The sequence below is a fragment of the Bombyx mandarina genome, chromosome 06 (genome assembly GCF_030267445.1).
Source record: "Bombyx mandarina strain Sakado chromosome 06, ASM3026744v2".
Lineage (NCBI taxonomy): Eukaryota > Metazoa > Arthropoda > Insecta > Lepidoptera > Bombycidae > Bombyx > Bombyx mandarina.
The window spans coordinates 10,299,693-10,323,048 of NC_143213.1; the positions used below are offsets into that span (position 1 = coordinate 10,299,693).

General features: G+C 43.9%; 1 long non-coding RNA gene across 1 annotated transcript in view; it reads right to left on the reverse strand.

Annotated features, from left to right (window-relative positions):
* LOC149502829 (uncharacterized) overlaps positions 1-23,356 on the reverse strand; it is a 510,125-nt gene that overhangs the window by 332,559 nt on the left and 154,210 nt on the right. The gene's annotated exons all lie outside the window — the stretch shown is intronic.

The following is a 23,356-nucleotide window of genomic DNA, read 5'->3' on the forward strand; positions in this document are numbered from 1 at the left end:
GTGCTCGGCTGCGCCGCATTGCTTATTGTGTGCGGCGGCCGGACGCAGGGCTGACCACCGGACCGGGGGCAAGGCATGCCCCCCAGCCGGCAAAAACGCAATCAGAAATTGGCGCCGCCAAGCTAAGCGGCGCCAAAAGAAGCTGTCGGCCGGGGGAGCACCGGCCGGCACTTTGGCCCACGCTGAGGCGTTCGCGCCCGATAGCGGGGACAATGGAGTAAGGGAGGGGGCGATGGATGTGGTCCAGTCTTAATGGATCACACCTATCGCTTCCTCCAAGGAAACTTGAACCACTCCGCCGGGGCTCAGGACATGCTGCTCCAGACTATGGCGGAGTGGTCAATTGACGTGGCTGTGGTCGCCGAGCCGTACTTCGTTCCCCTAGCAGACGACTGCTGGTTTGGGGACGTTGATGGCTTGGCGGCCATACATATAAGAAGATCCGCGATGATTCCCCCCCTGGCGATGGTGACCAGGGGTCCCGGGATCGTCGCGGTACAATTAGAAAATACCGTCGTGATCGGGGTGTACTTCTCTCCGAATCGGCCTACCGTCGAGTTCGAGCGGTTCCTGGACGGGCTAGAGGTGATCGCTCGTCACCTCTCTCCCCGTTCCGTGATACTGGCGGGGGACTTCAATGCGAAGTCTGTCGCTTGGGGTTCCCCATCTACGGACGCTCGTGGTAGGCTGTTGGAGGAGTGGGCGGTCGCGGCCGATCTCTGTATCGTTAACAGGGGCTCAGTCGCGACATGCGTGCGGTGGACAGGAGAGTCTATTGTAGACCTGACGTTCGCGAGCTCGTCCGTCGCACAGCGCATCCTCGGCTGGGGCGTGGTGGTGGGGGCGGAATCGTTGTCAGATCACCGGTATATCCGGTTCGATCTTTCCGCTCCCACGCCAACACCGACCGCAGGCGCTCGCGGGGTTAACCCCCCGCGGAGTGCATCCCGGTCATTCCCTAGGTGGGCATTGAAGCTCCTGAAGAAGGAGCTCCTGGTGGAGGCCTCTATGGTGGCGGCGTGGACGCCCACGCGCCCACACCCTTTCGACGTGGAGGCCGAGGCCGAATGGTTCCGCGGCGCGATGCACCGCATATGCGATGCCTCAATGCCCCGGGTCGGCTCTCGGCATTGCGGACGGCGGCAGTCTCCCTGGTGGTCGCCTGAAATTGCGAGACTGCGCGCGGTCTCCATTCGGGCGAGCCGCCAATGCGCTAGACACCGCCGTCGCCGCCACCTGCGGCGCGACGACCCCGTCGCGTTTGCGGAGGAGGAAACCCGGCTGCACGGCGAATATCGCGCTGCGAAGGACGCCCTGCGGCTGGCCATCAGGCGGGCCAAGGAGCAGAACATGGAGAGACTCTTGGAGGCGCTCGAAGCGGATCCATGGGGGAGCCCGTACAGGTTGGTGCGCGGCAAGCTGCGCCCGTGGGCCCCCCCTATGACTGAGCGACTCCAGCCTCAACAGCTGCGGGACATCGTTTCGGCGTTGTTCCCGCAGGAGCGGGAGGGTTTTGTTCCCCCCGCTATGGGTGAGCCGTCGGACGCCATCGACGGTGAAGCCCCTGCTGAGGTGCCCCGTATTACTGGGGCAGAGCTCCGTGTGGCGGTTGTAAGGATGACTGCAAAGGACACGGCCCCCGGCCCGGACGGAGTCCATGGCCGGGTGCTGGCCTTGGCCCTCGATGCCCTAGGGGACCGGCTCCTGGAGCTATTTAATAGTTGCCTGGAGTCGGGACGGTTCCCGTTGCTCTGGCGGACGGGCAGACTTGTGTTGTTGCGGAAGGAGGGGCGCCCGGTGGATACAGCCGCCGGGTATCGTCCTATCGTACTGCTGGACGAGGCGGGAAAATTGCTGGAGCGTATTCTGGCTGCCCGCATCGTTCAGCACCTGGTCGGGGTTGGACCTGACCTGTCGGCGGAGCAGTTCGGCTTCCGGGAGGGCCGTTCGACCGTGGATGCAATACTTCGGGTGCGGGCCCTCTCGGACGAGGCTGTCTCACGGGGTGGGGTGGCGCTGGCGGTGTCTCTTGACATCGCCAACGCATTTAACACCCTGCCCTGGTCCGTGATAGGGGGGCACTGGAGAGGCATGGAGTGCCCCTCTACCTCCGCCGGCTGGTTGGCTCCTATTTGGAGGCCAGGTCGGTCGAATGTACCGGGTACGGTGGGACCCTTCACCGTTTTCCGGTCGTGCGGGGTGTTCCGCAGGGGTCGGTTCTCGGACCCCTCTTGTGGAACATCGGGTACGACTGGGTGCTGAGGGGTGCCCTCCTCCCGGGCCTCCGCGTTATTTGTTACGCGGACGACACGTTGGTCGTGGCCCGGGGGGATGATTATAGAGAGTCTGCCCGTCTCGCCACAGCGGGGGTGGCCCTCGTTGTCGGGAGGATAAGGAGACTGGGCCTCGACGTGGCGCTCAGTAAATCCGAGGCCTTGTGGTTTCACGGGCCACGGAGAGCGCCACCTGTCGACGCCCACATCGTGGTTGGAGGCGTCCGAATAGGGGTCGGGGTGCAGTTGAGGTACCTCGGCCTCGTGTTGGACAGCCGGTGGGCTTTTCGTGCTCACTTTGCGGAGCTGGTCCCCCGATTGATGAGGACAGCCGGTTCTTTGAGCCGACTGCTCCCGAATATCGGGGGGCCGGATCAGGCTGTGCGCCGCCTCTACGCAGGGGTGGTGCGATCGATGGCCCTGTACGGTGCGCCTGTATGGGCTGAGCCACGCAACCGGGCCGCTATGGCTCGGTTCCTGCGCCGGCCGCAGCGCACCGTTGCTATCAGGGTCATCCGTGGATATCGCACCGTCTCCTTCGAGGCGGCGTGTGTGTTGGCGGGGACGCCGCCATGGGAGCTGGAGGCGGAGTCGCTCGCTGCCGACTATCGGTGGCGCAGCGAGCTTCGTGCTCTGGGCGTGGTGCGTCCCTCCAAAAGTGAGCTGCGGGCGCGGAAGGCCCATTCTCGGCGGTCCGTGCTCGAATCGTGGTCGAGGCGGTTGGCCAACCCCACGTGGGGTCTACGGACCGTTGAGGCGGTTTACCCAGTCTTTGATGACTGGGTGAATCGTGGCCGAGGACGCCTCACCTTCCGTCTGGTGCAGGTGCTGACTGGGCACGGATGCTTCGGAAAGTATCTGCACCGGATAGGAGCTGAGCCGACGACGAGGTGCCACCATTGTGGACACGACCTGGACACGGCGGAGCATACGCTCGCTGTCTGCCCCGCTTGGGAGGTGCAGCGCCGTGTCCTGGTCGCAAAGATAGGACCGGACTTGTCGCTGCCTGGCGTCGTGGCGTCGATGCTTGGCGGTGACGAGTCCTGGAAGGCTATGCTCGACTTCTGCGAGTGCACCATCTCGCAGAAGGAGGCGGCGGGGCGAGTGAGGCAAAGCTCTCCTCACTACGCAGAAACCCGCCGCCGCCGAGCAGGGGGTCGGGACCGGGGTCTCGTCCGTAACCCGGCCCCCTAAGAGCTTCGGGCTCCACCCGTTTTGTGCGGGGAGGAGCTTAGGCGTGGGGCGGCGTGGTAGGTCGCGTTCCCCCGACCGCTCCGGGGGAAGGTGTAGCGCGGCGCTATCAATCGGGCTCTTGGCCCGTCGACCGAGGGAACCGGCGGTCATGTTGCTGGCGGCCGCCGGTCCGGCGTCTGGGGGACGGCGGGATGGATGTAATGTGCTCTGCGTAAACCCTGTCCCGCCGTCTCAATAACTCCGACTGGATTCCCACCCGGTCCGGGGTAGGGCACCGGCTGTGAGCGGCAGGAGTTTTTAGTGAGGTTCGACTCCCACATACCCCACCTGCCGTGCGGGTGGCGATCCGGCGATTTTCTCCTGTGGAAAAAAAAAAAAAAAAAAAAATGTTCATCAGGGACAATGTCGGTTTCTAATGGAAAAAGAATTTTTCAAATCGGTCCAGTAGTTTCGGCGCCTATTCGAAACAAACAAACAAACAAATCTTTCCTCTTTATAATATTAGTATAGAAGTATAGACGACTAACGAGAAAGTCACTTTTTTTTAAAAGATGTTCTTCTTAACTTCAGCGGTTATTACTTAAATTAAATTTTTTCATTCGTTTCTTTTAATGGCGTGTTCTTCGGTGGTTCCAATTAATATCTTCTAAATTTATCATGAGAGCATGACTAACTTTCGAGACTTTTTATTTTAAAAGACTTGTCTCTCTTGCATCTCTTTTTTACGCACAGAAGAGTTCATCGCGGTGGTCTGGAAAGCCCTTATCCACCAAACGTTCCCCTGATGTCACTTTTACCATGAACTATCTGGCTCTGGAAAGAGCACCCTTTTAATAAAGGAATGTATACATATGTGATTTAAGAAAATAATCTTGCGAAAAGCGATAGTCTTTTTCCGTGGTCAAAGCACAGTCTGCAATAAAAAGCTATTACTTAAAAAAGCATGCTGCAAAATTAAAACTGCAAAGCTTTTATAAAAGCAAGCCTTAAAAGTCGTTTTAAAAAATTCATAAAATTTTCGTAGTGGACTTAAGCATATTGACATCGACGGGCGCATCTCAAAGTCGGAAGGCTAACTGGCACAATATCCGGCGTTATCACATTCACGTGACACGCCAGATGGTCCGCCGACGATTACACTGGACCGTTGCCACCGAAACTGTATACTGTGCTTGGATACACTTAATACTATCTACATAGAGATGATACACACCAAATCCCACCCCTCTTGGCTGGGATTTTCATGGTGAAAGTAGATAGGCCTTCGGGCGCACGGAAAGTAATCCTTCAAACATAAAATTTAAATGATACACATCTGTGTTTTTGACTAGTGTCCGTCCGCAGGTGTAAGTTCGATCATAATAATAATCATTTCAAAATTTAGTAACAATTTACGTATTTCACGTGAATGCTTTATAAATATAGTCTTTCTAAATATAGAACTATAATTTATGTGTAGCTTTTCGACAGCCTCAATTCCGTCATCAGGACTGGAAAAATCAAGGACGAACCAACACAACTTCCCAATCTAAAGATAGCAGAGCTCACCGTCGGGCCAGAGCAGAAATCGATGAAGAGAAACACTCTATAATCTTTTTTATTGCTTAGATGGGTGGGGTGAGCTCACGGCCTACCTGTTGTCAAGGGTTTACTAGAGCCCATAGACATCCGCCGCCCATCCTGAGTCATAAGTTTTACGACATTTTGAAGATAAGCTTGCCTATAGTATGTACCTATACAATTTCCGAATATCAATTGGTCAGTCGGTCTACTGAGCGATTTCACCAGCTCGGTGTAAGATTTTCTCTTTGTCGTTTCCTCCTAAACAACAACCGAAGATTGGAATCAAGAATTTAGGATGAGCCCAGTTGTTGTAAATGAAGGTCGTTATTAACTCACACACTTGTATATTTACTGAAAATACAATAGGTACATACAGTTTTATTATAGCTATCTAAGTGGAACTGTGTTCACTGTATGACCGTTACAACTGGACTGTCGTCCCAATATCCTTTCCCCACAAGCGTGGAATGGTGAAGATGACACCTTGCATTACGTATCCAGGTAACACGCCACGTACGTTATTAGCATGTGTGTGTGACCCTACAAACGATAATAATCGAATACCTCTTTGTATGTTATACGTTAAGAATAAAATATTAAATTATTAAAGGAGCACTATCTATCAATTTAGTATTACTTATATGTATTTCATTATATATGTACGTGTATGTATATGTTTATGTTATTTAAGTGTGTAATTGTGTATGCATATAGTCTGATATATTATGTATTAGTGTTTATTTTTATTAGTGGTTATTGTTATTGTGTATTGTATCAATAAGTAAATTGATTAGATTGTACTCATCTACCCACTCATGTAAAGCTTTCCTTCCTTAAGAACGGTTAGCTGGTAGATAACTCAATTGTTGAGTTAAGCTCGCCATTTTTTATATCTTATCGCAATTACTGTATTAACTGTGTGTACAAATAAAGAATAAAAAAAAACTATACGTAAAGAATAAAATATTATGTTGTATCAGCTCTACAAATTTCCAAGTATTAGACTATACCAACAAACTCGAGTACGCAAGGTCGCTGTCCTCCAATTGTATCACATTGTGTATGTTACCTACACTGAGTATTCCTGCGAAAACAAATCGACAGCGGCTAGCTACGGTACCTTGTGTTACTGCGACATCGAAAACTTTTCAATTAAACAACACGGACGATCGAACAAATTGTACATTTTTCAAACAATTTCCAAATTTAACCATTTGCAGTCGAGAGATGATTGTTGCTCATCACTTTGTTTGGCACGGAAATTCGATGCGCTGTTTAAACTGTTTATGTTACTTATTTGATGATTGGCATATTGTTTATGTTTTCGATATCTGTTCTTATCCTTCTTTTTGTCGTTTGTAATTAAATCATGGGAGGATACAACATGATTTGATGTGATACCGATACTTTTGAAGTCGTTGTGGCCTAAAGGACGTTCAGTGCATTCGTGTTGAGCGCTGCAACGGTGTTTGAATCCCGCTGGCAACTACTAATTTTTCTAATGAAATACGTACTTAACAAATGTTCTAGATTGACTTCCACGGTGAAGGAATAACATCGTGTAATAAAAATCAAACCCGTAAAATTATAATTTGCGTAATTACTGGTGGTAGAATCTCTTGTGAGTCCGCACGGGTAGGTACCAACACCCTGCCTATTTCTGTCGTGAAGTTGTAATGCGTTTCGGTTTGAAGTGCGGGGCAGCCTTTGTCTATTAAAAGTGAGACCTTAGAACTCGTGTCTCAATGTGAGTGGCAGCATTTACATTGTAGATGTCTATGAGCTCCGGTAACCACTAAAAACTAGGTGGGCCGTGAGCTCATCCATCTATCTAAGCAATAAATAAATAAAAAATGCGACAGCAGTGATGCGTTTCTGTTTGAAGGGTGGGGCAGCCGTTGTAACTATACTGAGACCTTAGAACTTATCACTTTACGTTGCAGATGTCTATAGGCTCCGGTAACTATTTAACATCAGGTGGGCCGTGAGCTCGTCCACACACCTAAGCTATAATAATAACAATATTATTCCCCACTCGTGTGCAAAGGGTTAATACTGTTGAAAAAGATGAATCTTAACAAAAAAACCCACACACAAAAATTGAGAACCCTATCGTTGCTTTATCGATTTGAAGATTCACATTGAATCGGTCTGTTCGTTCGCACAGTAAGGAGTTTTTCTGATTGAGTTCAAACTTTGTAAAGTTATTGTTGGTACTTTAGGGAAGTTATCTCTTTTAATATCATTGCTATAATATAGATACCATGCGAGTCGTTGCGACAAATAGGGGTGTCTCATATACTTAGCTGTGGTCACAGCAATGTGTTTTTTTAGTTTTTAAATACAAGCCGTACTGGTGGTAGGACCTCTTGGGAGTCCCCACGGGTGGGTACCACCGCCCTGTCTATTTCTGCCATGAAGCAGTAATGCGTTTTGGTTTGAAGGGTGGGGGCAGTCGTTGTAACTATACTGAGACTTTGGAACTCATATCTCAAGGTGGTGGGTGGGTTTACGTAGTAGATGTCTATGGGCTCCGGTAACCACTTTGCACCAGCTGGGTTGTGAGCTCGTCCACCCGTCTATGCAATAAAAAAGCGCAGCTTTCAGGTGAAAGCATAAACGAGGTTATGACTTGATTTTATTACATCATGTCGCTTTCTATGAGGTAAATAGCGGATGTGCCCCTGGCATTTTTAGTGTTAGTAAGCGACGGTAACTACTCACCATCAGGTCAGTCGTATGCCAGTCTACCTACAAAAGTAATAAAAAAATTGGCAATCATAGGGACTGCCGATAGAAGGAGAAACATATAACTTAGAATTTTAGTATTAAACCTTGAAATTTCATTATACTTAAAATTATCAATATCAATCAGGTTCTCACATAATATATTGACATTCCGAGCAACAATTATATGTCGCAGAATTGGGCCGATATCTTAATTATTTCTTAATATAGTGGGCGTATGGTGGGTAGTCGTGAAAGAGATTGCACAGCACGAAACGATGACAGCTCCGAGACATCTTCAGTCTTCGTAAGTCTACAGATATGCTGCTATTACGCATGTCAGTCACGCTAACTCACGAGATTTCATCAATCCAAGAATTGCTCAAAGGGACTGAAGAACTTTTCACTTAAAAAAACCACTTACTTAATTTGCGTAATTACTGGTGGTAGGACCTGTTGTGAGTCCGCACGGGTAGGTACCACCTTTCTGCCTATTTCTACCGTGAAGCAGTAATGCGTTTCGGTTTGAAGGGTGGAGCAGCCGTCGTAACTATACTGAGACCTTAGAACTTATATCTCAAGGTGAGTGGCGCATTTACGTTGTAGATTTCCATGGGCTCCAGTAACACTTAACACCAGCTGGGCTGTGAGCTCGTCCACCCATCTAAGCAATAAAAAATAAAAATTCCACGCCCACACCCTTGAAAACATTTTAAGATCTCGTCACAGTAATAAACCTTTTAATGCCTAAACTCGCTTAATAATAAGTCCATTATACACCTTATATCGTATTCAAGAGGCAAAAGTTGCAAACTAGATTTACTTGGGTAAAAATTGAATTTCGTTTTTCGTTAGCCGAGAACAAAGAGAGCGTTATGCTTTTACATCATTGTGCGCTTGTCTACTTGCATTCCTCTAACGTTTGCTCCACTCTAAAATTCTGCTGTATGAATACAAACGTGCTCTGAAATGAGGATACGTCTTGCGCGCGAATCCTTACCTTAGTAACTTGAGCACTTCGTTTTCGCATTTGAGAGTCGGCAGATGTTTCTCGAATTGCTAATTGCATTGTTACGAAGCGAAACGATTCTGTGACAGTTACTGTTGAACTGCGCGTGCAATTTGAAGACTGCGTACTTTTGTCATTCAAAAATGTGTCTTAATTGGGTACAGGTACATATATCACGTTTTCGCATTAAAAGTGTACAATTTCCAAAAATATTCGAAATTGAGTTAATATGCGGAATCATTTTCGGCGGAGCAGTACGGCTTCCGGGAGGGCCGTTCGACCGTGGATGCAATTCTTCGCGTGCGGTCCCTCTCGGACGAGGCCGTTCCTCGGGGTGGGGTGGCGCTGGCGGTGTCTCTTGACATCGCCAACGCATTTAACACTCTGCCCTGGACTGTGATAGGGGGGGCACTGGAGAGGCATGGAGTGCCCTTCTACCTCCGCCGGCTGGTTGGGTCCTATTTGGGGGCCAGGTCGGTCGTATGTACCGGGTATGGTGGGACCCTTCATCGTTTTCCGGTCGTGCATGGTGTTCCGCAGGGGTCGGTTCTCGGCCCCCTCTTGTGGAATATCGGGTACGACTGGGTGCTGAGGGGCGCCCTCCTCCCGGGCCTCCGCGTTATTTGTTACGCGGACGACACGTTGGTCGTGGCCCGGGGGGATGATTATAGAGAGTCTGCCCGTCTCGCCAAAGCGGGAGTGGCCCTCGTGGTTGGAAGGATAAGGAGGCTGGGTCTCGACGTGGCGCTCAGTAAATCCGAGGCTCTGTGGTTTCACGGGCCGCGGAGGGTGCCACCCGTTGACACTCACATCGTGATTGGAGGCGTCCGGATAGGGGTCGGGGTGCAGTTGAAGTATCTCGGCCTCGTGTTGGACAGCCGGTGGGCTTTTCGTGCTCACTTTGCGGAGCTGGTCCCCCGATTGATGAGGACGGCCGGTTCTTTGAGCCGGCTGCTCCCGAATATTGGGGGACCGGATCAGGTTGTGCGCCGCCTCTACGCGGGGGTGGTGCGATCGATGGTGCACCTGTATGGTGCACCTGTATGGGCTGAGCCGCGCAACCGGGCCACTATGGCTCGGTTCCTGCGCCGGCCGCAGCGCACCGTTGCCATCAGGGTCATCCGCGGAAATCGCACCGTCTCCTTCGAGGCGGCGTGTGTGTTGGCGGGGACGCCGCCATGGGAGCTGGAGGCGGAGTCGCTCGCTGCCGACTATCGGTGGCGCAGCGAGCTTCGTGCTCGGGGCGTGGCGCGTCTCCCCGAAAGTGAGCTGCGGGCGCAGAAGGCCCATTCTCGGCGGTCCGTGCTCGAGTCGTGGTTGAGGCGATTGGCCAACCCCACGTGGGGGCTACGGACCGTCGAGGCGGTTTACCCAGTCTTTGATGACTGGGTGAATTGTGGCGAAGGACGTCTCACCTTTCGTCTGGTGCAGGTGCTGACCGGGCACGGATGCTTCGGGAAGTACCTGCGCCGGATAGTGGCTGAGCCGACGACGAGATGTCACCATTGTGGACACGACCTGGACACGGCGGAGCATACGCTCGCTGTCTGCCCCGCTTGGGAGGTGCAGCGCCGTGTCCTGGTCGCAAAGATAGGACCTGACTTGTCGCTGCCTGGCGTCGTGGCATCGATGCTTGGCGGCGATGAGTCATGGAAGGCTATGCTCGACTTCTGCGAGTGCACCGTCTCGCAGAAGGAGGCGGCGGGGCGAGTGAGGCAAAGCTCTCCTCACTACGCATAAATCCGCCGCCGCCGAGCACAGGTCGGGACCGGGGTCGTATCCGTGACCTGGCCCCCTAAGAGCTAGGGGTCCCACCCGTTTGTGCGGGGAGAGACCCAGACGTGGGGTGGCGTGCTTTGCACGCTCACCCGCAGTAGGAAAGTCGGGTGATGGTAGACCGCGTTCCCCCGACCGCTCTGGGGGAAGGTGTAACGCGGCGCCATCAAAGCGGGTTCTCGGCCCGCTGAACGAGGGAACCGGTGGTCGTGTCGCTGGCGGCCGCCGGTCCGGCGTCCGTGGGACGGTGGGATGGATGTAATGTGCTCTGCGTCAACCCTGTCCCGCCGTTTCAATAGCCCCGACTGGGCTCCGGCCCGGTCCGAGGTAGGGCGCCGGTTGTGAGCGGCAGGAGTTTTTAGTGAGGTTCAACTCCCACATACCCCACCTGCCGCGCGGGTGGGGATCTGGCGATTTTCTCCTGTGCAAAAAAAAAAAAATATATGCGGAATCATTTGGTATCACCGGTATTTTTCTCATAAATACTGTTAAAAGAGCGTAGTTTAACTTTAATTTCATTTTTTAGGTTACTAATGTTTTGACTACTGTTAACACAATTTTTACATAATTTTATCTTACTTTAAAAGACAGATAATGTAACTGGTAAAAAAAAATGTTACAAAGACGTTTAATATTAAAAATATGACATGTTCAACCTTTGAAACACTCTCCTGTAAAATTAGTAAGTTTTGAGGTTATACAGTTTTAATGCGAGAAGAGGATATCATTTGATGGAAACGGAAAATGTTAGCAAATTTTAAGATTTCGTTATGCATAAAAACTAGTAGTTGTAATGTTTGGTAGGCAGCGGCTTGGCTCTGTTCCTAGCATTGCTGACGTCGATGAGCGAAGGTAAGCCATTACCATTAGGTGGGCCGTACGCTCATGTGCCTACTCGAGCAATGTTTTATAGAAAGAAAGAAAAAAACGATTCACTATTTGATTAGGCAGGCACGTAGCACGTATCAAGCATAGTTTTTGTGCACGTATGCATTTATATTTACGAAAAAATAGTTTTTTTGCTCAGAATGTAGACGGAATATTACGCTAATTGATGGATAGGACATCGGAAATATTAGGTTCACAGGAGTATCACTTTCTATTGCAAAATTCACAATAATGTTCCCGAGCGCTATGACTTGTCTTTCTTCAAACGAGGCTTGTAGAGAGTACTCAACCGTAGGCAGCGGCTTGGCTTTGCTGAAGTCCATAGGCGACGGTAATCACTCACCATCAGGCACCGTATGCTCGTCTGCCTACAAGGGCAATAAAAAAATGTACATGACGACGCTGACGACTTTGGTTTCTCAAAAATAATTTTCAATAATAATAATGATACCTATTAAGTTTTACACTGGCCATTTAAAACCTAATTTATTATAGCTGACAATAAATGGTATATTCAATTTTATCTTTTAATATAGAATTCTATTTTCAAATTAAATCATTTGTTTATTAATTAGTGTTTCGTTTCCACTATATACCTACATTTGTTTCTTTTTCATCGATATGGACACGATAAAAATCCGAGCAGTTACGTAATACGAGTTCATTGGCAGTTGCAATGCCGCAAAAACGGCATCCAACATTAATGACGTGTACGGAGTGAACACTACAAAAGAACGCTCGACTCGTTATTGGTTTGAACGCTTCCGACATGGAAACTTTGAGTTGAAAAATGAGTACTGTGATCCCCCGAAAACCAAAGTCAACAACGACGAAATAAAGGCGATAGTGATAGCTGCTCTATCTTTTGCTGAACTAGCAGCAGCTGTTAACGTTAGCATCAAAATAGTATCGGTACATTTGCGTCAAATTTGCAAGTTAATAAAAAAAAGTTTTAGTGGCTAAGCCGCATGATCTGAAAAATCGCCAGCGCGACGAACGCGTTAAGGCATGCCTTGCGTAGCTTAACAGACACAGAAACAAAGGGATTTCGAACCGCATTGTCACTTGCCATAAAAAATGGATTCTTTTTGATAATAGTAAGTGTTCATCTTGTTGGTTAGATTCTAGTTTAGCATTTAAGCAATGCCCTAAACTTACACCTAAAAAGTCATGATCACTGTTTGGAAATGGTATAGTGCCAGTATAATTCGTCACAGCTTCTCATCAAATGGCATCAGCTTATTCCAAGCTTCAACAATTTCTTGAGAGAGAAAAAAATTAACACTCAAGAGGCAGTGCAGAATACCTTTGAAAAGTTTGATAACTCCCGTAGATCTAATTTCTTTAAGAAGGGCATTGAAAAGTTACCAATACACGGATAGATATCCATTGATACCATGGGTGCATTTTTTAAATGATACAAAATAAAAATATTTATATGTAATGTTTGTTTGGTATTATATATATGTTTGTCTAAACTAAACGACAATTTCGCAGGTGAAGACCTAATATTTATTGATTTTAGTTTTATTTTATTAGTGGTTACTAACTCGGAACTAAGCTGCAAGAAACATTAGCATTAGTTAAGACTTACAAATTTACGAAGCGGAAATGTGCACTTCGTACAATTTTACAGTAATTTTAATGCAAAGCAGCAACAAAAGTTAAAGCGATATTATTATGTATGCAAAATACTTAGTGAAATGCGAACTGCACACGAATACAGTTGATTGTTGTAGTTTGTATAATAAGAAAATGTGAACTAATTCGTTTATAATTTTCAGCACGACTTTTGTAATTTGTATTCGTAAGAAGATAGCGACTAATCTATTATACATATACATAAATAAAATTGGAGTGTCAGTTTGTAATATTGAAATAACCGCTTTTTACTACATGTATACGCTACATACACCACAATAACATTTTTTATAATTTTTGTCTGTCTGTCTGTCTGTCTGTTTGTTCCGGGTAATCTCTGGAACGGCTGAACCGATTTTGACAAGACTTTCACTGATAGGTAGTTAATGATATAAGGAGTAACTTAGGCTACTTTTTTTAGACTAGCTTCGCCCCGCGGTGTCACCTGCGGTACGAAAATCAATAATAAAATTTAATTTTTCCGAAGCGAAGCGAGGGCGGGTCGCTAGTTCAAATATAAACTAGATACACTAAATGTATTCTTTATAGTGTTTTCTTTAGTTTGCGCGTGTAGTAGATAAAATTAAAATTGTTTATACTTTTAATTCGTTTGATAACTGATGTCTCCTATTTCTATTTAACGTTTGGGTATTTACAAATAAGTGCATTTAACAAATAATTATATTATTACATCCCGATATTACGTTACGGACACCTATATTTTTTGTTATAACAATTTTAATTTAATTCACGAATACTGTAAAGTATTAAAAACGTCGTAATTAATGTAATGATAATAAAGAACGCGAAATTAAGCTGCAAACTTAGTTTTAATTATATCTACGACTCGCAAAAGCTAAAGACAATACTAAGTTCACGAACAAAAGTGTTTAGCTTCTACCGAAAATTTTAAGACAAATTATAACTCAGTACCATTTGGAAAATAAACTATGATTTCTTTTACATATACGACCAAAAGTTTAATTAATTGTCTCAAGAACCAGAGCATTATGATCTTTAGCACAATTAAGGTATTTGTATCGGTGTACTTATAAGTACATTCTGTAAGTCGGAATTGCGTCATATATCGATTGATGTATCACCTTGTAGTCAAGGTTTTTCAATAAAGGGAGGTAATTACCTAGTTATAGTGAATATCGAGTAAGCTGGTTGTTGTTTGTTTTCACGAAGCTTTGTTATTTACTACGTTATTTGATTCTATTACGGGTAAATATCAAAAGTTTTTATTTAATAAAATGCTATGCGTTTCTTGCTAGGGGAGAAGTGCTCTGAAGAATTCTTTGAGATTTTATCATCGCATCGAAGCAGATTACGTCTATAATAAATAATAAGTAAATAAATAAATAAATACTTACTAACAATCACGCCACGTTAACTGGTCCCGTGATAAGTTCGTAAAGAACTTGTGTTACAGGTACCAGATAACGGATATAAATGTAAGATTTTTATTATACACATACATATTTAATAGACGTCCATAGCCCTGGAAAATACATTTATATTTATCATACAAATATCTTTCCTTGGCGGGATTCGAACCGGCGACCCCCTTGTGTAGTGACCATGTCACTTACCACTACACCAGACGGCCGTTAAATAATGAATTTCAAAGTAAAATTTAATCCTTTAATACCGTTTCCGGTATTTGTATTTTTTATTAGATGACCCGGCAGACTTCGTAGTGCCCCAATCGATAAATGAAAGACGTAAAGTTTTGTATAAAATAAACTTGAAAGAAACAAAAGGAATCCGTCCGACGGGGGACACGTCAAAGGAAAAACAAAATTGTTATTTTTATTTAATTCCGAGCATTTTCATATTTATATACCTTTTAACTAACTCTGGACTAACACAAATAATTCAAGACCAAAATTAGCCAAATCAGTCCAGCCGTTCTCGAGTTTTAGTGAGACTAACGAACAGCAATTCATTTTTATATATATAGATAGAAGATAGATTAAACAATGTTAGAAAAGAGCTCGTAGCAGTAGACTGTAGTTTGACTGTGTCTTTAGCATTGTCGATGTCTGTGACGGGCGATGAGCATCCAACATTAATCCTGAATTACTTGGCTTGTTTTATTAACGATCAATTTTTATATTGTAAGTTCTACAATTGTACACGGACTTCAAGCTAAAGTCGTACAAATGTATTTTAATACGGAAAATAAATATAATGCGTTCGGTACAAAATAATCAGTGGGATATTCCCGTAAATGGTATGAACGTAATAGTTTTCGTGCTGGGCGTACGAACTCGGGGTGTAGCTCTTAAAACAACAGTGCTATTTACGTAGACGCATTATTATCATGACTTCGAAAAACTTAAATTGAATTAAAAACAAAATTTAATATGAAAAAGCCCGCATAATTCATGAAATTGTGTAATTAATTATGGTCGAGAGTGTAGTGAAAGTGCACGCTTAGGTACTATTATATAATTCTGCCTATTTGCCGCGATGGAGTTACGTGTTCTGGCTTTAACACACCTTGAAGGAAAGCTGTTATAACTTTTTATTGCTTAGACGAGTGGACGAGCTCACGGCCCACCTGGTGTGAAGTGGTTACTGGAGTCCATAGACATCTACGACGTAAAAGCGCCACCCACCTTGAGATAGAAGTTCTAAGGTCTCAAGTATAGTTACAACGGCTGCCCCACCCTTCAAGCCGAAACGTATTACTGCTTCACGGCAGAAACAGGCAGGGTGGTGGTACCTACCCGTGCGGACTCACAAGAGGTCCTACCACCAGTGATTACGGAAATTATAATTTTGCGGGTTTGATTTTTATTACACGATGTGATTCCTTCACCGTGGAAGTCAATCGTGAACATTTGTTTAGTACGTATTTCATTAGAAAAATTTGTACCCGCCTGCGGAATTCGAACTCCGTTGCATCGCTAGATACGAATGCACCGGACGTCTTATCCTTTAGGCTACGACGACTTGTGTGCGGACTCACAAGACGTCCTACCACCAGCATATGATGGATTCCTGAAATTGTCAGCAAAGGATTCCATGATGGGCGTTCAACTTCAGGTGACATTGAAATATGTAGACTGTAGTGTTGACTCTACACTATTTTAATTATACATACGCCTAAATTACCTTAATCATAAAGGATTGCAAGATTTAACGGTAGGCAGCGGCTTGGCTATGCCTTTGGCATTGCTGAAGTCCATGGGCGACGGTAACCATTCACCATCAGGTGGGCCGTACGCTCGTCTGCGTACTAGGGCAATAAATTTTTTTTAGTAATAATTGATAATTTAGAGCCAATGGGTTTTGTAAGATCGCCACGTGCGACCGCTGTCCACAAGATAATAGAATGACTTAAAGTTCGCCCGCCATGACAAACGTAACTTCGTTCAGTGTTACCAGTTCTTAATTCAAATTATCATTTATTCAAATACAAAATAATTAATCGCTACCAATATAACAGAATAATTTTCCAACGATAAAAAAATTTATAAATTATTTTCTTTTTCCTTTTTTTTTATTGCCTTTGTAGGCAGACGAGCATACGGCCTACCTGATGGTGAGTGGTTACCGTCGCCCATGGACTTCAGCAATGTCAAGGGCAGAGCCAAGCCGCTGCCTACCGAAACCGACCTTATATGTTTTAAAATTAAATGATTTTCATGATTGACATGATGACAGACATACAATACCGTTTTTACCATAACGGCACATGGGGCCCGTGCCCAGGGCCCCCATTCTCAGGGGCCCCGAAAGACCGACAATTTCTCTCACACGTTTATTCTCAAAACATTTTTGTCGGGCACATTACATTCTTTTCACAAATCAGTAATCAGAAGGTATTTACAAGGCATATACTATGACTATAATAGAAGATTTTGCTGAACAGAAATCCCGAAAGAAACCGTTATCGAAATCGTAACCAAAAAACCAGCAGCATTCTAATATCATTAATGACATATTATATCATACTGTATTTGATTACCTATAATAAATGGTCATACTCAGTAAAAAAATGTTATTATAATTCGCTTTTTTTACTTTCCAAAAGGGCCTCAAATTCTTGTGTGCCCAAGGGCCCCATCCTAGTTTAAGACGTACCTGCAGACATAACGAGCTAATGAAAGGATGTTAAAATTGAGACCGTCGTCATGCCACAACTTGGGTGGTATTAACGAAGAAATAACGTCTATTTTCTCCAAATAATGTCTTCACAGGTGAAACTTGAGTTTATTCACTCATCTAGTGTAAAAATAATTAAAAGGGATAAGAGATAGCGTTTATCGTGTCCGTAATCTTCTTCTTCTTTTCTTTATCACACTATGTAGGGTTAGCACACAGTGATAGGTTTACGCCTAGGCCCGTGAGGTCTGGACCTAGGGCGGCATGGCATGGCATAGGTGGCAAAAAAAAATTTATAATCACTAAGTTATTTTAAATTTAAAATATTGTATCAAAATTCATAGAATTCATTCTAACATTAAGGGCGGCGCGATCAATAGGGCCTAGGGCGGCATCAAGCCTAAATCCAACAATGCTAGCACATCATGTCCTCTTTTTCCATTCAGGCCTATCATAAGTTATCTCTGTACTTATCTTTATCTCGCAGATCCTCTCATACAGTTCATCAAAATCTTCTTATAACGCGCTCCCCATCATGCATCTGTAATATGTGCAAATAATCCCTATCCAAATTTGCATTCCTAGATTGGCTAATCAATTAGTTATTGCTTTAATGAGATAAGGTAGACATATTTTATTGATGAACTAATTACCAAAGGCTTAAGTCACAACGAGGCGAATGACGTTGGTCGCACTGAGGTCTAAGTTTCAAGTGTGGGAAACAGGCAACTAAATGCAAATAGGAACACACTATTACTCCACAGAAATTGGTAGAAGAGAATACGCCCACTTTGCGTTGAGATACTGGCTATTCTCAACTGTTACTTCACATAACGAGTCATCGTCGCAAGTCCAATGCATGTAACTTAAAACGCTAAACTCATCGCATGCAACGTAATTATTACTTTAATTCTTTCCCTCACGCTATTGCTGTTGTAATTTATAATTTGTTTCAAATCCGTTTTTTTAATGGAGCAAGTTTATTTGTTAATTGAACATTAGTTACTGTTATATTACAATCATTTTAGTCTTCGCCTTCTTGTCTGTTGTATACATTAAACTAAATAATTGCATAGATAGGTAAATATAACCCTATTTCCTTTAATAGTAGTTACATTTTAATTTATTACTGAAACTGTTGTTTCACCGAAATTGCTCGTAAGTGCCACAGGTCTGTGAATTACGTCAAGGTACATAGCCGCTACTATTGGCACACCTGCCATCTGTATACGGTGATTTGTAATGTTGATAAAATTGCTGCACTATTGTGTTCCTTACAGAAATTTGATCTCATCAAACATAGCATGATTTTATACTAGGATTCATTTTTACTTTAATAATTGATGTTATCGATATAAGATCTATGAACTTCTAACTGTACTTATACAATGTCAGATAACACTTCAATATGTTGATCTGTTTTTAAGTGTACGTTTTGTATGTATTTGATTTATTCCAATTAGATGTGTTTTACGGCCAAGATAGATAAACAGATGCTTTTTATAGGCAAACGAGCTTAATGACTATTTAGGGTTAAGTGATCACTTGATCCCACAGAGATCAATCACATTGCGTGTGCCGTGGCTCACTTTGTGAAAGCTACAAGTTAAATAAGACCGTCGACTGTCTTAAAATGGGAACCTCACGGCTGCATTACAACCGAGATCTTAGCAAACTTTCTGAGGCTAAATGCCGTGAGCTTGGACACTACTTGAAGTGAGGCCTAAATAGCTCTTTAAGGCCACTGGCCAGTAGACCTGGCAGAATGTGATCAGCAATAAATACTATTTCTGTACAAGCCAAAAAGTAAAACCATAATGTTAGTATTTCACTATGTTTATCATAAACAATTCCCCAAGATTCGCAATTCAGAGGGCTCGAATTCCGATCGTTCCGCAAACCATCCAATTCGTCCCACTATCTTCATCTAAGCTTAAAGCTACGCTGACGGCAGCGAGGCTTTCCTCTGCGTTATGATAATTCCAAGTATCAAAATAAAACGATAGTCAAGTATCGAATTCTTTTTGGCCTTCGTCGGATGTTTTGAACAAAAAAATGTGGCCGTCACGGGACGCCTGGCAGATGTGAAACATCGACATTATTTTGTAAAAGTAATATGCAGAAAAGAACAGATAGGAACTAAATATGTCATAATGATAAAATAAAATATTACGAAAAAATAATTTGTTTTCAACTCAAACACAGGTTATGTGTATTGTAGTAAACAACACTGTATGCACTACTATAGGTATCCCAGCTCAGTGTAGCGAGAGAGATGGCTTAACGCCGGGGGAGAGAATCGCACAGTCGAATGCGCATGGCGACGCGTCGCCACACCGTACACACTACTGCATATAGACTGTATATATATACCATCATGTAGCGTGGCGACGCGTCGCCACGGCATGCGTCGCCACGCCAGAAATCGGTTTTACGTGCGGCTATAGATGTTTCACATCAAAAAACGACTCCTAATAAACTATAGATTAACTATAAATTTATCTTATATTGTAGGTATAATTCTTATCTTAACGTTTACAGTGCGTTTTAAGTTACTATATTTGGGACATTCGTTTCTAGAATATGCTGTTTTTCGCAGTGCTTCACTAGTGCTATTTCACGAGTGAATTGTCCATCTAGCTACAAGGTTTAGAAAGACTAAAGCGGTAGTCAGTGGAAAGATGCCTCTGGCATTGTTGTTTTACACAAGTGACGATTACCACTCTCCAACAATGGGACCGTGTGCTAGTCCTTTATCGAGGGCAACAAAAATGCTATTGACAATATAAATTTATTAATGCACAATTATTGTTTTAAAACTATGTAATGCTGTTTCTTTTACATCATCTTTGATACTTTGATTGCTTTGATTTATTCTATCTTTTTTTATACTTTATTCAACGGTAGGCAGCGGCTTGGCTCTGCCACTAGAATTGCTGAGGTCCATGGGCGACGGTAATCACTCACTATCAGCTGGGCCGTATGCTCGTCTGCCTACAAGAGAATAAAAAAGAAATTGATGCGTAATTATTGACGTGAAGTCCAAGACGTCGAATGTCTCCACAAGTGAAACAGCAATCTAGACTTTGGCAGCTTGTTTTTAAGGTGCATTCTTAAGCAATGAAATGTAACACGTCGAACTTGTTTCTGATTTTGTAAATTATCTGCGATTGTAAGTTTTCATTTAATTAAAGCGGTACGTGTTTCAATTTAGCTTTAATATACCCGAAAAATGTATTGATGAATAATTTTCGTGTTTTTGTTCAAGTAAAATTTGTCGATAAAATTTAAAGGCACAACGTTGTTTTTAATATCTTCCAATGAAAAGATTCACGTCTTATATGGTTTAAAATGGTTAGTGGAACCTTTAAAAATGTACAAAGAGCGAGCTGACGCATGGGTTAGGTTGCATGTCGAACTCTTTGTCGAGTTCGACGAGTACGGTTACCGTGGTCTCTACGCCTGCTCCTATTGTTAGAGCTGAAGGCGTCTAATGCAAAGGTTATTGGATCTGATGGATTCGTAAGGATGTGCTTCAAATTCAAATTCAAATTCAAAATCATTTATTTCAACTTGGATGTCATCAAAAACACACTTGTTGAATGTCAAAATGTAAAAGAAAATGTTAACTCTACCACCGGTTCCAAAAAAAGCCACAGTCCTGAGAAGAACCGCCGAAACAAACTCAGCGGGCTTTTTTTTTTTTTTTTGTATTTTCTCAACTATTTTCTTTTTTTTTTTAAACAAGAAAACATATTTACAGTATACAAAAAAACAAGTCAAAAAAATACAATTCAAATAAATAACAATAATAATGAAAAATGAAAAGGCCAGGAGCGAACGCCTCATTCCCACGTAGTGCCATCTAGTAAAAAATCCTTAACTTTATAATATGCCTTGTTGCACAAACGTTCCTTGACAGTTTTCTTAAATCTATGAACAGGTAGTAGTTGAACGTTTTGTGGGATCTTGTTGAAAAGCTGTACACCCAGCCCCCTGAAAGAGTTGCTTATTTTCTTAATTCGAGCTGCCGGCAACGCAAGCCTATGTTTGTTCCTAGTGTTCACATTATGCAAATCGCAGACTCTGGGGAATTCTACAATGTTTTTACGCACGTACAATAAATTTTCAAAAATGTATTGGGACGCTAAAGTTAGAATTTTGATTTCCTTAAACTTGTCCCTCAAGGATTCCCTCGGGTGCATATTATAAATAGCACGAATAGCCCTCTTCTGCAGGATGAAAATCGTTTCGACATCGGCAGCATTGCCCCATAGCAAAATGCCATAGGACATAACACTATGAAAATAACTGAAATAAACTAGACGTGCCGTATCTTCATCAGTATACGTTCGTATTTTTTTTACCGCAAACGCTGCAGAACTAAGTCTATTCGCTAACTTGCATATGTGAGGACCCCACTGCAGCCTGGAATCAACTGTTATACCAAGAAAAACTGTCGAATCAACAAGCTCCAGTGTCTCTCCACTTACAATGATATTAGTGTCTACTTGTCTAACATTAGGTGTGGTAAATTTTATACATTTTGTTTTTTTGTTATTTAATAACAGATTATTAACACTAAACCAATGTACCACGCGCGAGATAGCATCATTCACATCGTCATAATCTTCCAATTGTCGTTTAATTTTAAACAATAAGGATGTATCATCAGCGAATAATACGACCTCGTGACGGGTTTCAATAAACTTTGGTAAATCATTGATATACACAAGAAATAAGAAGGGACCCAATATGGAACCCTGAGGAACACCCATATTAAGTAAGACACCGGAAGATCTCTTTCCTTTAACGTCTACCTTTTGGATTCTTTCGGATAAATAAGATTTAATAAGTTCTAATAGTAATGTAATGTGGGTTAGCCCCCCGCAAAATGGACGACCCGTTGAGGTTTGTGTGAATTAGCTAACTGCAAGTTGCGCATGAGCGGTTTTATGGCGAGTATCCCCCAGTGAGCTGACTTGTTGGCTGACAGTAGCAGTAGTGATGTAACGACGGCGTAAATCCTTGGTTGTTTCTCGTTTTCTCGTTGACGAGTAGTAAATTTCGAGTTACGAAGTCGTCTTTTAAGCCGTCGTGGCTTAAAAGAGAAGACGCTCGGTGCAATTGGTATCAAGCAATGCAATTGTCAGGGTGTTCCGATACCACAAGTAGGTATCAATTTTTCTAATATAATACGTACTTAGCCCATATTTATGAATTATTACCACGATGAAGGAATAACATCGTGTAGTAGAATGAAACCCGCAATTTTTTTATTTTGTGTAATAGCTGGTGGTAGAACGTCTTATAGTCTGCACGGGTAGCTATCATCTTGCCTATTTCTGCCATGAAGGAGTAATGCGTTTCGCTTTTAAAGGCGGTCACTCATACTATACTTACATATACATCTATATGTACTATAAAACTTAGACTTAGCACTCATGTCTTAAAGTAGGTGCTGGCGTTTACTTGGTTGAAGTTGATGGCCTTCGGTAACCACTTAACACCAGATGACTAACTCACTATGAACTTGTTCAACATTCTCGAGGTGGGTGGCGCATTTACGTTGTAGATGTCTATGGGCTCCAGTAACCACTTAACACCAGGTGGGCTGTGTGTGAGCTCGTCCATCCATCTAAGCAAAAAAAAAAAACATTACGCACCCACTTGAGTGGCGCATTTACGTTGTATATGTCTACGGGCTCCAGTAATCACTTAGCACTAGGTGGGCTGTGAGCTCGTCCACCCATCAAAGCAATAAAAAAAAATTGTGGCTGTAGAATCCGCTTTGTCGTCTAAATTTTCATTTAGCATAGTTCTCACAAAATAGACTATGCAGCTGCCAATATTGTCCTATTTTGGTCAAATCTCCATAAACAAGAACTTTATGGAAAGGCTTGCAGTCCGAAGCTCTTATTTTCCTATCTAAATACCCCGTTGCCCTCTCTCGGATTGCTCTCTTAAATGAGTACCGGTGTTCGGGATATCATATTTTGAGAACATAAGCGTTCATACCACCGCTATATTTATTTATTCTATCACGAAACGATCTCATTCGATTTTTAAGAGCATCGTTAGCTGTTCAGAGCGACATTTGCATCCACATAGGCTTAATCTTGTATTCGACCTTAAATATCAAGGGTGACAGGAATCCGGCTGTGAT